Source organism: Manacus candei, unplaced genomic scaffold (genome assembly GCF_025592945.1).
Source record: "Manacus candei isolate 608988 ecotype Guabito, Panama unplaced genomic scaffold, ASM2559294v1 h1tg000028l, whole genome shotgun sequence".
Taxonomy (NCBI): Eukaryota; Metazoa; Chordata; class Aves; order Passeriformes; family Pipridae; genus Manacus; species Manacus candei.
In genome coordinates this window covers 30385472-30402172 of record NW_026138076.1, presented here as the reverse complement: position 1 = coordinate 30402172, position 16701 = coordinate 30385472, and the positions used below count along the sequence as shown (strand labels likewise).

The window sequence follows — 16701 nt, the reverse complement described above, 5'->3', positions numbered from 1 at the left end:
CGGCATGCTGCAGGGGAATGGTTTGCGGCTAGGTGTCCCCATGCGGGGGGCACTGTCCCGCAGACAAGCTACCCCGAGCTCCCTGCTGTGCACAGACACACTTTTGGATGTTACAGTATGCATGGAGCTGGTGGAACATGGGGCAGAGACCCCTAGTCTAACTATCGCCTGCTGAGCTCATCTCACAGCTGGGTCACATGTTTACGTAGCCTTAACTTTGCCTTCCTGTCTCGTTTGCCACTTGCTGATGTCTCCAGCTGAGTTCTTCCGACTCCAGCAGCACCCTGGATGTGCGTTACAGTACGAGCTGACCTAAAATAGTGGTCCCAGCCTCCACTGAGCTTGCAGTCTGAAGACAGAAGGTGAAATGCTTTCATGTCAGAAAAGCCAGCTGTAATTGAGCAGATCTGGCACAGGTCAGCATGCTCTTTACTCTCCTGGATTTTAGTTCTCATTGACATAGAAGTCTTTAATATTAAAGCCAAGCATTCAGAAAATAAAAAAAAAAAAAAAAAAAAGAGGGCCCTAAAGCTGTAGGACATCAGCAGGTAATCAGTCTGGTGATCCTGCTTGCATTTTTGCTACAATGCTCTTCTGAGTCATGTTTTTCAGCACATTAGCCAGGTCGGAGACCAGCTCTCTTACACTGGTGGCTTCATAAAGTTGGTGCCAGAGCTGGTGAGGTTTACAGGATGAAGCTGAACGTTATAAGGGCTCCTTTAGGGTTAGGATGGCTATAGGGTTTCAGATGAGTTTGACGATTGCCCCCAGGGTTTCTGTCTACCTAGGAGTTCAGCTGCCATCCAGACTCACAAATCATCCATGTGGCATTCAGTGTTCATTCTGGAGTGCTGACTGTGCAAGACATGACGTAGAGGTTAAGTCACAGCAACACTTGAAAATCAACTGTAACAGTTTCAAGAAATACAATTATAACCTGGAAACGCTAAACCCTACTGGGATTCATGTGAGTCTCAAAAGCTCACCAGGGACTTTTGCAGGTATTCTGTAGCTCACAGGACTTCTACATAGGTTAAACAATCTCTAACGAATCCTACCTCCCTGCCTGTCCTGGTCTTATGGTGTCTATCTGAAAATTTTCCCTAACATGTGTCTATCTGCAAGCTAATGCCTAAGCTTGGGGTTACTGTCAAAATCTGCATGAACAATGGAAGAACATATAAAACCTTGTTGGCCTTGAGGAGTCTGTAAGGTGTGCTTCTAGTTGATTATATCAATTGCAGTCCAGAACAATAAACAAAAATTTATGGTCTATTTTAAGGGGAAATAACTTTTATGTAACCATTTTGAAGTATTTTAGTTAATTCTCACATAAAAGCATGAACTTGAAGTAGTGAATACCTCTCAGGAGAAAGCATGTGGGGAGAATGATACATTTTCAAGAGACAATCTTAGTCCCTCTGTGCACATTCATGTGCATACCTCTATATTGTTGTGGGTTTTTATGGGGTGCCCATCTCCATCTAATTCAGTAAGTGGATAGTTATTGAGCATTACTTTTTATTCTCTTTATTTAGCATCTCTCCTAAGGCTCTGTAAAAAGCATAGCAGCTCAATGGTACATTTTCTACCAGATATATGTTAGTGCTGTTTCCATTTACCAAAAGCCCTTTGGTTGAATAATGCAAGCAGGTTCATTCAGGATTTACAAATAACTCTCTAACCAGGTTGGGCACCTTACCATTATCATTTCTGCTACTAAGCTAATACTTTTCCCTCCCTGTCATAGTGTTAATTTATTGCAAAAACCATTAGGCTTCTATTGCTGTAAGAAGTAATTTTGAATAGTTTGTTGTACTGATGTATAGCTGAGTCTCAGCTAAACTCTTAGCAGCTGCTGGAAAATGAGATGCTATACTGCTGACAAGTCAACATAAGGTATAGTAAGTGGCAATGAGAGTTGACATTGTGATTTAAACATAACAACAATTACTAAAAATACACAAGGACTTGAAGGAGGCCGGTGTGCTCAAAACCTTATTTCCAGCTGTATCAATTAATGGATTAAAGGATTTAATATCTCTCTCTGTGATTTTGCCATACTTGAAAGCAAACTAACATACAAGTAATGGAAGGCATGGAAAACTGGGTTCTCTGATATACTCTGTAATCTAGAAGCAATTGGGTGATGCTCTTGGATAAGATAATGGGAGTTATATCAAGAATGAATAGTAGACTCCCTAGGACTACTAGCCGGTCCTGACTGGTCCTAACAAAGAGAGAGGTTTCATCAATAAACAGACAATAAACAAAAAATAGCCAAGGCCTGGTTATTGGCAGCCCAACTCCATGTGGCAACTCAGGCCTGCAAATCATCTGTGCCACTGCATAGAACCCAGACTCAACCACGGGTAGCTGGAAAGCTACTTGAGTGGATGCTGTGGTAAGTCTAAGCAAACCCTATGAAGAAGTTGTTGTTCTCATCAAGTGTCATCTTATAATCAATAGTTAACACTAATCCAAAATAAAATGTTACAAGGAAATTTAAAGTAGAATTATTGTGTCATCTTTCAGCTCTATAAAATAATCCATGTCTCAATGTACTCTTGTTCTGTTGTGCTACATTACCCAGGGACTTCAGCTTGATCATGCACCTAGAAATCACCTGTGTGCTCTGAAACCACCTAGATCTAAGCTCTTCTGAAATATTTTTAGTGCAGCTCATGCCAGTTACAGCAGAAAAGACAATGGACAGGAACAAACTGCAGAGTGCACTACCAGGGCCAGGCAGCAGCTCCAGGGTGCAGTCCTTGTGGGTAGCTGAGATGGAAATCTACTCCTCCTCATTGTCAGGGCTATGGTTTAGATTGGCTTGATAAAAGCTCACTGTTGTAAGTGGGGTAATTCTCTCCTTGTCTTCATATGGTTCACCTCCTCAGCCCCTCTCAGTATTTCCTTCACAGCCATAAGAAGCAGAAGCATTCTTCAATTGGTGCAGAAGCTCTAGGTCATGGTTTTTGACAAGAAGCAGAAAATATCTGTGGTTTTGGAGCAAATGAAGTCTTGTGTATAAAGTGCTATCCAAGAACTCCCTCATTATAGCCATTTTCATATAAATCACAGAGTTTGTATTTGCTATGTTTGCACACACTAGTAGCAGTTCAAAGCATATCGCAGATGGTATTCATTCATAGGCAAAAGACACTAGTCTTTTTCTACTTTGTCTGCCAGCACATCTGCAGACCTGTGGAGCACTTCATCCCTAGAAGCTGGGGAGAGCACGACACGAACAGCATCCTTCCTTCCCTACCACCTTGAGTACGATATCAGTAAATGCGAGAGAAAATAAATTGACTTTCATTGCTCAGAACTCAACAAAAATAATTTGTTTTGTAAGACAAGGAGGTGAGATGCTGAAGTGAAAGGCAGAATAGTTCATGTACAGGCACATCATTTTGGAACTGGATGCCTATGCTGAACTGTCTGAGTTTACATGCTGAGGTCATGCTAAAGGTCTGTAGTAGAGGTTGGAATAGGAACTGACTTATGGTATTTGATGCTAATCCATATATTTTCATGATGTTACTATGTATTATTTTTTAATTGAATTAAGTTAAAAATTGAAAAGGTGGCTGAAATAATGGGGTTTGTGCAATCACGTTCTAAAGACTATTTTAATTTTACATTACAGTACAAAAGAGCTACAGAAGCAGAAAGCTTCATGTGTTTAGTGCTGTTATTACAGGTGTCTATTATGCGTGGGTATGTGTATATTTCGGGTGATGAGTGGAAAGATATAAACATAGCAACAAGTGTGTGTACTTCAACCTTACCTTTACATGCTTTTTATACTTTAGATTTCTTGAAAGCCTGTTTCTGCATATTCCATGATCTTGGAAAGTGGGCAAAAAGCTGACAGGTGCTTTGGTAAAGTGGCTGTAGAGCCAAGTGCTGGGCACCCTGAAAATCATGTAGTTGGGTTTTTCTCTTCTCGATTTCACCCTCTAGCAGTGAGATTGCCTGCCAACTGTGATTAGGAAAGTGTCATCAAGCAGGCCTGGACTCTTCACCTGCTTCTGCTCTGTGCAGGTTTAGCTGCTTCCAGAGCCAACACAACTGATACTGCTATCTCTCCTGAACGAATCAGTTCACTCCCTTCTTAAAAAAAAACCTGGTAATGCAACAGTGGTATTGCCAAATGGCTTATGGGCTCTATCCCAAAGCTTGCACTACATACAGACAGTGATTCTGTTGCAGGATTTTGTGCTGTATCTTGCAGTGGCTCTGGAAAGTCCTGCTGACCTCAGCAGGGACTAGATGTGGTGGCACACTTGCTGTCTGAGGTGATGGAGTCAGTGATAGGATTTTGAAAGAGTGCTCAGCCCACTTGCTGCCTATTTGAAGATGTAAACCATCACTTGGGCACTTCCTTCACAGCAGGAAGGCAATAACAGGATTAATTTCTGTTAATTATTGCTTAACTATTCAGTTAAAGTTACTATTACTTTCTACGGTTATTAAATTGAATGTGAATGTGTTACACAAATGCCATGCAGAAAAATGAAGGACAGGACTCAGTCATCAGTTATGTTTCATAATCTTCCTGCTGCTGACGAGATCATACAGATATGCACAGAGGCTCACTGATTAGAAAGGGGAAAAAGAAGGTCTCACTCTTCCATGTAACAATGGTGCATTTAACCATACAAATAATGACTGTATTCTCTTTTAGGGATTTATCAAAAAAATAAATCCCTCAAATGATGCCTAGGCTGATTCTTCAAGACTGAAAATGGGAAATGATTGCTGAGCTTTTCTCTTGTTCATTCACTTTATCAGTGAGACTAAATCCTGCAGTCAGTGAGGAAGGGGAAACAAAAGCTGAGTAAATCTTTATAGTCACCTCCTCTAAAATCTTTAGCTCTGTATGGCAAAATCACTTGCTCTGTGCCATCTGGAATCTGTGCAAAAATAGTATATAAAAGAACTTTACTTTGCAATTTAGAGATGCATGCACTTTAGAGTACAAGAAAGAAATGTTTTATAGAAAATTAGTTTCACAGTTGCACAGAGGATATGTTTTTAAAGGGCTGCCTTTAATTTTTAAATATATCTTTGAACATCTTCTGCACAGGTATTTTTTGGCTTCATAAGTGCTTTTTGTTGGCATAAAAAGTGGTCTATGATAGCATTAGGTTGAATACATGAAGAAAGAGGAACAAATTAAGACGATAATAAAACTACCCGGATTTTTGCAGGAACTCAGTGGGGTCAACAGGAAACTTTTCTACCTACCTGTATATAAAATCTGCTGTCACTATTTCAGAGGTATGGGGAAGTCTGTGAGCAGGCTCTACCACTGCTACTCAAGCTTTGGAGCACCCCATTTTCCAGACAGTTTTATCAGTGTAGTTGGAGCTGTGTTGTGTCACTGATAAGGATTCTAACATTAGTCAGTTCAGTTTCAACTCATTTTCAGAGATGGATGTGTGGTACTGCTATTTCAGATGTCCTCCAATACTCTTCCTGGCCTCCAGCAGCTGTTCCCCTAAATCCCATGTCCCCTCTACCAGCCCCAGGAATGGGGGATACCCTAGCCCACCAACTGGTGGAAGCAGACACCTGCAGTTGGGTACATAACCATGCCTGTGTGCCACAAGCGGTTTGCATTCCAACAGAAGAGCCACAGGAATGCCAGTTGTTTGGAGGATGAATGCTATCTGGGGAGTGTTCCAAAATAACTGGTCTTCCTGCTCTCTGCGCTCCAACTGATTGCCACACTAACAGGGAGAGACTTCCTGGGTGGAAGGGCTGTACCAGCCTAGTTGCCACAGAAAGGGAGTTTCTGCTCCCTGCTCTCCAGCTGGTCATGCACTCGCCCTGCCTCTGCACCACTGGCATTCTCCTGGTCCCTTCATCAACTGATTCAGCTCACTACAGTGGATGTGTAAGTCATCAAAAAAAAAAAAGGTAAATAGCTTGTGTAGTGAATTGTGTTGGCTCCCTGAAGGGTCAGGTCTGGCTCATGGAGAGGGTGAGTAGCGTGGCTGGTGTTGGAGCTGGAGCTGGGATGCTCCCTTCCACTTTCTCAAAGGGTCCAAGCAAGCCAGCGGGTTGTGGTGGCCAACTCTTTAAATGGTGCATTTGTCCCAGGGGAAGAAAGACCACCTGCTGAGTATGGTAAGGGTGCTAAAGTGTGAAGTGTTAGTTCTCTTTGGGTTTTATATATTCTTGAGCAGACAGGTTGCTTCTTGGTTTCAGCTACCTGCTTGTTTTTTTCTTGTTTTACTGCTTCAGTAGTCATCTATCTACCAATCTGTAACCCGGGAAATGCATATTGTTACAGCCAGGTGTTGTCTGAGGGTAAACCCACGGCAGTGTAAGCTTACAGCAGAAACAACTTCTCACTAATAGAAGCGGAGTGCATGAAATAGGTTATTGTATGGCCAGCTATTCTGACCAGAAAGGGACAAGTTCAGGTTTCCTCCGGTTGGATGACTCGTGCTCGATGTGGAAGAGGGCTCTGCTTGAAGTGAGGTTTGGCTCCTGGTTTGGAAATGAGAGGTTTCATATTTCTGGTATTAGGGCCATACGTAAGTTGTCATATGGACATAAGGAAGGATGGGAATATATCTGTGTAAGTATTATTGACTATCAAAAAAAAAGGGTGATAAAATCTAGAACTATAATTTTTTTTCAGCCTTTTAAAATGTACAGATATTGGGAAAGTTCTTTCCAGGGATAAGAATTGCCTTCCCACAGGAAGATACAGAAATATAGCACTGTCTTTGATCTCATACTTCTTTTCCCAGTCATTTCCCTCTCCCTTTTCCAGGATAATCCAAAAAAGAAAGATCAGTTTTTCCAGCATGCTCATATGATATGAAGGTTTGAATACACATAGGTCAGGTATGACCACTGATCCCCATGGAGAACTGACCAGAAGAAAATTCTTTGCTCTTCATGAGCTTCCTTAGGAAGGACAGTGCATCGGTGCATTTCTTATCTGAGCACCTCATCTGTTCAAACCAGCACTTAGAAGACAGGAAATTTCATCACTTACTTCCCATGCGTATAATGTGTGTCACCAGAAATTCATGGCATAGGCTCCAGAAGTTCAAGTGCTGATTCTTAATTACAGAAATCAACAGAATATTTGTTGGACTTCAGTCAGGCCCCAGAAGCAGGCATGTACAAATACAATTTATGGTTATACCCCAAAACTGTGAACTTAGAGGTTTTTATTCATTGACCTTAAATGGGTCAATGACAGAGTTTCCAACATGCTTCTGACTAGTCACTTCTCTGCTTCATTTTCTCTCTGAAGAGCAAAATTAACAACTCTCCCATCACAGCAGATACAGCAAGGCTGAATTCATCACTTAGTGTTAAAAGTTAGGAGAGCCTTAGAAGAAAAGTGTTATTTTATGTACAAAGCATAATTGTTATGTTGCTTCTCTGTTATATACATAGTCCACAAAATTAAAATGTGCCATATCCATATTGTTCACAGTATAAATGCTTGTCTGTGATTTGTGTGTGAAGAAAGACCTAGATGCCATAGTGCTGTAACTAGGTGTTAATTGCTTTCATGTTGTATAATATGAGAATTGCACTTGCCGTGATGATCTACTGAGACAAACAGAAAACTCAAGTGTGCTTTTAGTCATGCCACAGAGGGAGAGCCCTGACTGGGGAGAACACAGAGCTAAATGAACATTGGGAGGCTTCATAGGAAGAAGGGGTCCCTGAACTCTCCCTTGCATAAGGAAGGCACATCTCCTGATTTGTAACTCCCTGAAGGATCTATATCAGCTTCTCTGCATGTGTTGGCTCAAAAGGAGGAATGCCCTTCCTTTGCTTGGGCCCTTTGAAATGCTGCACAGGCTAAGTGGGGGGAAAGGGACCTGAGCTGTCTCAGCCCAGAAGAAAGATCTCCATGCCCCCGTCTCCACCTCTGCCCCACGGCTCACTGTTGAACTAGGCACAAAAGCTAGACAAAAATTATCAGCTTATGGGTGAGAGCCAATGGGTTTCCTGTTTCTTGCAAAGCAAGCACACTGCTCACCAGATAACCCCCAAAATAGTGGAAGGTTTTTTGCAAATAGAGAATGAGGGCCAAATTCTCATCTCAGTTATAAATTCTAACCTTGCATCTGTTACCTCTAAATCCAGTACCATATCAGTAGGAAGAAATGGTAACCCTTAGCTGCTAGCTTAGGAAGCCTGCCTGATGCATATATCCAATATAAGATCATTAAACATAATATTGCAAAAAAAGCAACATTCTGGCTGTGCTAGCTTCCTTTCACTTGCCCAGACTAGACACTCATGTGCTCTGGTGCCAGAAGTGGACGCTGCACCTCTCTTGTAAGTGGCAGGGACCAGGGTGTTTTTAAAGGACCCCAGCTTCTTTTAGGATGCAGCTGGGGTCGGCAGGAACTACCCCTGCTGAGTGCTGGGGCATCTTGTCTCCCAGGAACATCCTCGGACTGATGCTGTCTCTGCCGCTGCCCCAACTCCCTGCTTCTGCTGGGTGGCTGTGCCCTCTGCTGGAGCCTGCGTTTTGGACATTGCTGGGTAAGGACCAGACCCAAAACCAGGCTTTGGCAAAGGGGCCAGACAGTGCTAAAATCCAAGTAAGCCATCCACAGGCACCCTCCCACTAGTGTGTGCCCTTGAGGGTAGGCTGTGCCCTGGTAGGCTGTGATTCTCCAGTCTGCTGTCTCAGGGATGGGGCTCTCCCATGCAGGTTTTAAGGCCCCGTTGGTTGCAAAGGTGTCACCATTGGATGTTGGATGGATGCTGAAAAAACCCTAGGGTCAGGCACCTGAGCTCTGGTGTTGTGCTCCCAGGTTAATTTTAGGTGCAGGGCGCAGGAAATCTCACTGTTGGTTCCTCTCTGCTCCAGTGGGAGTTTAATTAATTCCTGTGGTCTATGCAGGATTTTCCAGCCTGTTAGCAGGCTTTCTTCCCCAATGCCCACTCCATCTCTCTCCTGCACTGAATATAGAGGGATTCCAGTCTTGGGACTGGGAGACCCTGATAAGTGGGTCTAGCTGCTGACCTAGCTTTTAGTGTTGCTTCCTCCTCTGTTTGGCAGGGAGAATCAAGACTGTTGCACCAAGAGGTAATTTGGAGGTTGGGTCTGTAAGCTGTGGTCTGTGGAAGGCTTTTGTCACAGCTTCCCCGGATGTTTGAGCTATGCTGAGTTCATTACTCAGTACCATCTTTTGTACTGTCCTGAGTATTGTTAGGTACTTCCAAGCTATTTCCTTCTGTGCAGGGAAATACAACTCATATGGAGTTATATGAAGCAGATACAGTAAATAAGATGCTCTGCTTATGCTACTTATTATTTATAAACCTTAGGGGAATTAACCTAGTGAAATGTGTTCTACTGAAGGATGTCCTACTCTGGAGAATGATTAGGTAGGAAGATAGGCACAAGATGGATGAAGGTATTTTATGAAACTCATTTGCTAATAAGACACAGATCTGTGGAAAGACCAGAATTACTGGGGCAGATTTTTACTGAGGGTCAACCACTTTAGCTGGGTGGAAGTCAGCAGAGGTAGGGCAGTTGACGTCAGCTGGTTCAAGTCTGCTATGAACTCCATCACAGCTTTTTCCTCTGCTGACAGCAACGTAGGGAAGGACTCTATTTCACCTTCACATCCAGTGCAAACATCCCAAATCATGTTTTCATTAAATGCTTTTGCAAAGACCCCCTAGAGACCAAAATGAATACTAAAACATGTGCTACTGACTTATTCTTTCTGAGACGCCTTCACTGACAGACGCGATCTGCATTTTGGGGATAGTTTCTTCTCTTGCATACAAGAAGGGTTATGGGATCACCTTGATTTTACCTTAGAATAGCTAAGCATTTTTGAGGGGAGTCTCCTAGGCTGGGAAATTGTGCTCCAACAAAGTTAATATTCATGCACACACACAATTACTATGGTCTACGCATAGAGATGGGAGAGATTTCAATCCAATTGCAGAGCAATACTGGAAAATCCTCCCATATTATTAGCATTCTGGCATCTATAAACAAAAGCTTCCACACTGACTTGCTGTGGACCACCTAAAATGTTCCCTCGGGAGCCCTGAAGAAAGTGCTGTATGTGTCCGTACCGTGGTTGGTGTCTAGACAAACATATCTTGTCCTGTTCACAGCTTATGTAGGTCACAGTCACTGTTTTGCTCAGATAAATGGCAAATTTTTTCCATATTTGTTCTTAAATCCTCTGATAATAGCACTCCTTTAGGAGTTTTTCCTGGTGGTTTACTTCTACAGGCTTTCCAGTTTAATTTAATTTCCTGATCTATTGACCTAAAACTTGTCACCTCTCAATTCACCCAAAACCAGTAAACCTCGATTTTGGAATAGTTGAGGGAATAAAGATGACAAACAGCACTACACACTGCATAGAATAAATTGCTACTCCAAAAATTTAATTGAATAAAAAACAAATACCAAGCAGAGCAGAAAGAAATCACATCTTTCTACCCATCTGCACACACATGCCCCAAAACCTTTCAATTGCGCTTGGCATTTTGTACTTCTACACCACAGATTTTTCTAAGCACATTGGCATAAATACATCCTTGCTATAACTCCAGTGATATTAATGACTGGCTTTCACATGGGCTACCTTTAACCTCAAAGGCCTGGTGCACTTGTTGGGATCAGCACTGCTCAAAGGAGATCCTCATCATTTTCAGTCACAGGCAAAGTGGTCAGACTGGCTGTGAGACTGTACTTTTGATTTTTATCATCTGGTTTAGCCTTTGGAAATTTCCTGTGAAATGCTACACCTGAATGCACTTAGAATAAAGCCCTGGATTTCCATAAAAGCTCCCAGACTTTGTGTTTCAGACTTTACTCTTCTGTTGTGATGGCCAGGAAGTCGATCTCGAGTCAAATCAAGTCCCTTTTAAAATCAATGGCAAAACTCTTGTCACCTGTGTTTTCTCTGCAGGGAAGCCATGCTCTGAACTAGAAGACAAATACCAGGGACAAAAACTACTGAGATCTATGAAGAGAGGTGAGAAAGGAAACTGAAGTAAAAGGGGAATTATTCTCGGGAGAGTGTTAAAAAATTATATTCATTCATCTTTGTCACCACTGGTTTTGTGTATAGAAATACTTAATGAAAAAGTAAATTGCTTTTCTATGCCTGTGTTTTAAACAACTATGCAACTTACTTTACCATATACCTTATTAAAGGTAAACAACATTAGCCTTCAATGTAAAATATCTCCTAGGTATTTTGTAAAATGCAATGTAATGCACAACAAAATAGCATTTTGTATATTGTAACCTGTTTGTAACACTGAAATGAAGTAGGATCAGAGATAATTCAACACTGTATATACCTACATATATCATGACTGGCATAGACAGGCTTTTCATTTTTGACAGCTGAAACTAAGGACAGTTTTCCTCCTGCCTTTCCAAAGGCCTGCAGTTCCAGCCTGGAAAGTCACCGCCCTTCTTTTCTAACAGGACAAACCCTCTACAAAAAGCTGTGCTGTAGCTCAAGCTGCAGGGAAGACTGAGTCAAAGTACAGAGGACTGTGATGATGAAAATGTAGGATTCAGACTTCTATAGCACATTTGTAGCCCCTGTCCTCCTGCTGGCTGTAACAATCACCTTCTTACTCCAACATCTGTTTCTTCACTGTGTTCACATTTTCAGAGCCTGGCTGACAAATACTGACAAATACCTAAGTCAGATGTTAAGGAACTGGTTGATATCTCCTTTATTCAAATAATTCATAAATACAAGTGGCATAAGGACCTTAACTGCGGAAAACATTTTAAGGGCAAATCCTGCTCTATAGATTATAAGCATCTCTCACAGCCTAGATAAAAATATTTCAGGGATCTTCTGACAAGATTTGTTTAATTTGTCCAAACCCATGTGTACCTACTGAAATCGAATCTTCAAACATGCAATATATCATTTTTATAACACCTTTTCTTCATCATCCAGAAGTATTTCAGATCAGAAACAATTTTCATTTAAATAGTAAGAAATAAAAAATGGAAAAGAGTGCAAATTTATTAGAAATAACATTATAGCAGGCATAGACATGTGGTAACTACCCAGGCCACAGCATGAGCACAATTGTACCATAAACTCTAATTATTAAACAAAAAAGAAAAGAACAAGTCCCGATTAAATTTTGTTAGCAAATGCAGTTAAGTATAATAAAGAATTCAGTCTCAGGTGTGCTCACATGCATTCAGCTGAATTAGGTTGGATCCCATGCTCCTCTCTGCCCCTGATAACATATTTTAGGATAAGCCAAAATTTCATCTCAATGCCTTTGAAACCTAAAGGTTCAAATTTTCATTCTGAAAAGGTTTTTTTTAATTGCTTTTTTCAGCTCAAGAGTAAAATTAAAGGCCTCAGTTACCAGAAAACTAGAGAAATATTAATTTATTGTTCCATTTGATTTGGGGAGTGGGAAAAAGGAAAAAAACCCAACAAACAGATGATTAAAGACCAACTTCAAGCTCGTTGCTTCTGTTACCAACTTCTCTCTGGCCTTATAGGTCTGGCCTGAGTTCCTCATGATGCCACTGGCACTCCTGTTCTGCTTTCCCATTTGCCTGTGCACGTCTCAGGCCCCTGGTACTAACCTGGATCTTTCAGCCTGTGCTGTAGATAATACAGTGGGAGGCACTGACTACATTTACTGTAGGTTTCCTTTCTGGCTGTTCTGCTTTCTCTTGTGAGTCCTTTTACTCTTTCTTTCCACGTCAGAGTGCTGGGAATAGATACTGCCAGAGCCAGCACTGAAATGGCTCAGCTCCCCTGTACACGAACGTACATAATTGAACCTGCATACAGGTACAGCTATAATTTGTGAGATGTGCACTGAAGCATGCAGGCAATGATCTCAGCATTGCAGTTGACAAGCAGAGTAATAAGGTGTTCTCCTGTGCAGCTTGGATACCAACAACTCTCTCAGCTCTGACTGAAAAACAGCAGCTCAGATTTTACGGAACAGGGGTTTGCTGCTGAAGGTGCCAGGCTTTTAAAAGCGACCTGAAAACACCTGGGAACTGACAGAGTTTAGATAGTCTTCTATTCCTACTTCATTATTTTGGGATACTCAGTCTGTAAAGGTTATGGTTATAAGGAGTCAGAGTTAAAAGAGTGTGTGGGAAAACATGCTTTTCTATTGCACCAGCAATTCCCCTTCAGCGAGGCACTAAGGTGTCTTTGAGAGCCTCCAGATAAGAAATATCAAAAGCCGTGTGCATGATCATATTGGCCTCCAGAAGTGGAAATCAGCTACAACCCTTCCTTGCAAATGCAAGCAAAGCCAGTTATGGTGATCTCTGGGATCTGGACATTTGTATCACCAAGCAGCTGTCACACAGTGATGGTCACTAGCAACTGGGATTATATTTAAACCAACAACTTACAATGGCAAGATTTTCCCTTCTATTGTCTCCTAAAATAACCTGAGAAACTTGAAGTTTAGTAAGAGACTTTACTGACATTATCAAAGCTTATCAAAGGTGAAGTTGAGGCAGCCACCTTCAGTCGTTAGATTTTATTACTCGATGGAAGCTGGTCACTGTGGTAAGCCCTCCCTACTCCTGTACTTTGCACTGTGCACTAACTGTTCTGTGTGACTCTGTAAGGGACAATCAGTGTGTTGCTGAAATGCTTTTTTAAAATTTTAATTTCTTTAAGGTATTCTGGTAACATTTCTAATCTATTTTCTGTATGTGTTATCTTTGCACTCCCAGGTAATTTATTTACAGCAACACCACTAAGAAGAAAAAGATCAACCCTTTGAAATCAGCTTCTTTTATCAGACTTGGAAATACATATCCTTTCTAACCTGCCTCTTAGAACAAAACAATAGCAATTAAAGGTAGAAATCGCAGTCCAAGATGTCCTCTGTCCCATCATCATCTCAGTGGGGAGAGGGGAGGTCTACTCACCACAGTCCCTATTTCAGTACAGATAACGCTGTTATGTACTGGTTTTAGCAACAGCAACAACAACAAAAAAGTGTAGTACTTCTATTATACAAATACATTATCCACATAACTTTGGTGATAAAGCCTAGCATGTGTCCTTATGCTAATTATGGACGATCCCTAATAAATAATTTAAGTTGAAGTCTGATGGCTAGGCATAGGATATTATTCTTCTGAGGGAGAATTATGTGGTTTTTAACATACCTAAGTCTCAGCATCTGGGTGACTACTAAATCTATCTGATTGTGCAGGCAAGAAATTGTGTCTGTGCTCTTAGGCAAAACCAGGATTTTGCTTCTTTTTGAATTCAGCCCGTCCAATATCTAGTAAAAGCTGAATGGAAACAGTTGGTAAAGGAGGATGTCTGCCAAGAAATGTGGAGAGCAGCAGCACCTTTAATATTGTAAGAACCCATGTTCTAGATTTAGTATCTCTGAATTTTGCACAATCCTTACTTGTGGCTTTAATTATTACACCTAGAGAGCAAGCTAGCAAGGTGCACAGTGCTTCCCTAGGAGCAATGGTAGCTGCAATCTCACAGACACAATTTATGCACTTTATGCATTTGCAAAAACCTTTCAGTGATCCTGACAGGAGACAAGCACTTGGATTCCATAATGAGGTGGCAGCTGACGAATATTTATTTTTTCCTTTGGTACCTATCTTGTCTGCTTTAATTGGCTGCTTGGGAATGCACTTGGAAACCTGACACAGAGTGCTGACACACTGTCTCCTTTACTGTGCCACTCTGAGATGTGGGTGGGTGCCATCAAAAACATTTGCTTTTTAAACTCAAGTGGCAGTGGGGGAAAGTTAGATGACCGATAAGAAATGATAAGGCCTATACCCATGATTCTATGCAAGAACTTCAATTTCCCTCATCTCCTTTCCATTCCTTTCCTTGCTTTGCTCTTGTCTGCTTAGGATATACCTTCTTTGAGGCAGGGGATATTTTTTCTTAAGTACTTTTGCATTACACAGCATGGTGGGACTGCCATACAGAATTAAGGAAAATAACAACAATGACAACAACAACAATAATGATACAAGATTTCCTGGAAAAAAACCCACTGACCTGCAGCAGCAGCAGCAACAACAACAACAACAACAACAACAACAATAATAATAATTATAATAATAATAATACAAGCTTTCCTGGGAAAAAAACACTGACCTCCCAGAAACCTGAATTCTCCTGCAATAAATACAATTACTTCCTCCCAAGCTGAATTTGGTCTATTTTGGAAGATACTGAAACAGGAAAATAACCTAATTTCTTTAAGAATGTGCACTTCAGAGGGAGAGTTTGCAGTCATTACCTTTTAAAAATTAGGCTAAGAATTTTTCTCTTTGACATTTTCTAATGAGAGTTAATATTCAGTAATTTTAGCCATCTTCTGGTGAGATTAGAACCACTGCAGGAAGGCAGAACAGAGAAAATTATTTTTTCACTACAAGTTACTGAATTAACTGAACCTGAAATGCTTTGCAAATATATCTGTACCAGTGAAATTTAGAAAGAAAGAAAGAAAACAAACAAGATCTCTTCAGCAGGTTTCTTGCCTGTCCCACTTCCCAGCCACTTGGCAGCTCTCTTCCCTGGGGAAAAGATGCCAGGTAAGCTAGTCTGCCTGGCATACAGATCTCTGGCAGGCAAAAATTTTGTATACTTCTAGGACTGAAGGCTCTAGCAATGTTTGCTATGCAGACAACATTAGTCAAGAGTAAAGATGCCTTCAAGTGCTGACATGAGGGACTCAAATTGTTTTTTCCACTTGAATTAGGGCAAAACCAAAATGTGTAATCTCCAAATCCTCAAAGGCATAGAAATGTGTTTCTATACATAGATTTGTAGTTTTGGACAAGTCACTCCTTACATTAATAAGGGATTTCTGAATGATGGTCAGAAAGACAATTAGAAATATTCTCCAATGGTAAAAGCTTGGCTTTCACTATGAAAGCTTCCTTTGCTTGTCAGCAATCCCCTACATTCAGCATGTTGCATATGAAAACACAGAGTGCTTGTATAGGCCTGATTTCCCCCCCACCCCTATTTAAAGGTTATTCAACCACAGCAAAAGAGACTTTCACCTCCATAACAATGACAACAAGATGAAAAAATCAGTTCATTTTCCCTTATTATTTTCTTCCAGTAGCAATGCTGTTAGCACTGTCAGGACAATAAAATACCGGGATTTATTAAACTAGTACTTTAAAAAAACCCTAATAGTTACAGGAAAATTGCTCAGTGAGTAGCAAGACCACACAAATATTACTGTTAATGGAATTTTCTAACTGTTGGACAATTTTTTTAGAAAAGAGGTAGAATTGCTTTATGCTGCCTCTGGGCAATGGCTAATTGCATGCTGTAGTTACAAGCATGTTTCCTTAGCTAGTCCCGAGCGCAGGTACATCAGGATGTGTCTGTCTGCTTCAGCAGCTGCAAACAATCCAGGGGCAGCACACAGAGGCCTGTGTAGCTATGAATATTATCGTACTGTGGCTGAATCTGTGAATAATAGCTCCCGTAACTGTTTGTGGCAGATCTGAAAACTGATGAAATTGTGACTGATGATGCGATAGAAGTTACCACTATGGAGGGAGCAGCAATTTGGTCTTGTGGTCCCATGACAAGTTTGTGGCCTCATCAGTACGTAGGGCAAAGCAGCTGCTGTAATCACAAATGACGGCTTGGGGTTCCTGGGCTCCTGAGGTCTCTGAGA

General features: G+C 41.2%; 1 long non-coding RNA gene across 1 annotated transcript; it reads left to right on the top strand.

Annotated features, from left to right (window-relative positions):
• The first annotated feature begins 13843 nt into the window (after positions 1 to 13843).
• Positions 13844 to 14988, top strand: LOC127472079 (uncharacterized). The gene is made up of 3 exons (XR_007904861.1): positions 13844 to 13869; positions 14290 to 14381; positions 14960 to 14988. It is a non-coding gene; the product is annotated as an uncharacterized LOC127472079 (long non-coding RNA).
• The last annotated feature ends 1713 nt before the right edge of the window (positions 14989 to 16701 follow it).